The sequence below is a fragment of the Phascolarctos cinereus genome, unplaced genomic scaffold, assembly GCF_003287225.1.
Source record: "Phascolarctos cinereus isolate Bilbo 61053 unplaced genomic scaffold, phaCin_HiC Scaffold_2;HRSCAF=192, whole genome shotgun sequence".
NCBI lineage: Eukaryota > Metazoa > Chordata > Mammalia > Diprotodontia > Phascolarctidae > Phascolarctos > Phascolarctos cinereus.
The window spans coordinates 169,599,665-169,601,051 of NW_027555625.1; the positions used below are offsets into that span (position 1 = coordinate 169,599,665).

The 1,387-nt window shown below is 40.9% G+C and overlaps 1 pseudogene; it reads right to left on the bottom strand.

Annotated features, from left to right (window-relative positions):
- Window positions 1–399: 399 nt before the first annotated feature.
- On the bottom strand, window positions 400–830 carry LOC110207263 (small ribosomal subunit protein uS12 pseudogene; annotated as a pseudogene).
- Window positions 831–1,387: the final 557 nt, after the last annotated feature.

Sequence of the window (1,387 nt, forward strand, 5' to 3'; positions counted from 1 at the left end):
CGTTTACATGGTTTCTACCCTGTGCCAGACACTGTGATAAGTGCTTTTCACAAATATTAGCTCACAGAGTGCTGGGCCTGGAGTTAGGCAGACTCAAGTTCAAATCTGACTTCAGATGCTTCCCATTTCTGTGACCCTTAACCTGTATCACCTTACTCATCTGTAAAATAGATAATAATAACACCTACCTTTCCAGGATTGTTGTGAGGATAAGATAATATTTGTAAAGTCCTTTGCAAACTTTAACGTGCTATATAAATGCTAGTTGTTATTCATCATCATCGTCATCATCATGATGTCACAAGAAGATAAATGCCGATTACTAAGGCTGCATGGAATACAGAAGGTTTTTTTTTTACATGAAAAATTTTTACTACGACAAAGACATCATACAATTTTTTATGACCTTGGCCTTTCCTTCTTGCCTTTGTACAAGGCCAGAAGAGAAACATTTGCAACTTTTACAACCTTGAATCATACTCTAGGAATACCACCAACAGCATGACCTTTTCGACCAAATCCAGCAACAAAAACTTCATCATTTTCCTCAATAAAGTTCAAGCAGGCATCATTGGGAACAAAGGCAGTGATTTTTTTGCCGTTCTTAATCAGCTGGACTTTCACATACTTCCTGATGGCAGAATTGGGCTGCTTGGCTTCCACATCAACTTTTTCCAAGGCAGTCCCTTTCGCATGAGATGCTCCTCCAAATAGGTCGGCCTTCAAGGCAGTGCCCAAATGAGCTTTCTTATATTGTTGTCATGACACTTTTGGTCTCTCCTGTAGCTTTGGAGCTTTCTATCAGTATAGAGACCACGGCACTTACCCATGCTGCCCCCGTCTGGGCCAAGAGGAAAGAGAGAAGGTACAGAAGGTTTTAACAAGGAAGTTTTCAGCTTTGGAGAGTTCCAAAGGAGAGAGATGGTGTCAGTATTCCCGGAGCAGAAGCAATCTGCAACAAAAGATGATCAGGATAGATTTAGAGCTGGAAATGACCTTGGAGGGTACCCAGTCTTCTGCTTCATTTTTAACACAAAGAAGCTAGGGCCAAGAGGGATGCAGTGACTTACTCCTGGTCACATAGATAATTAGCAGCAGTACTAGGATTTGAACCCAGGTCTTCTGACTCCAAATACAGCACTCTTCCAACTGTACCACATTGCCTCAGGCTAACAGTGGGAGATGAGTATTTTGGAAGAGGAAATAAGCATTTATATAGGGTCTACTATGTGTCAGGCACTGTGCTAAGCACATTATCTCATTTTTTTACACATATTATCTCATTTAATCTTCACAAAATGCCTGCAAGATAGGTGTTGTTATCATCCCCATTCTACAGTTGAGGAAACTTTGGCAGACAGAGGTTAAGTGACTTAGTTCTTAGCAT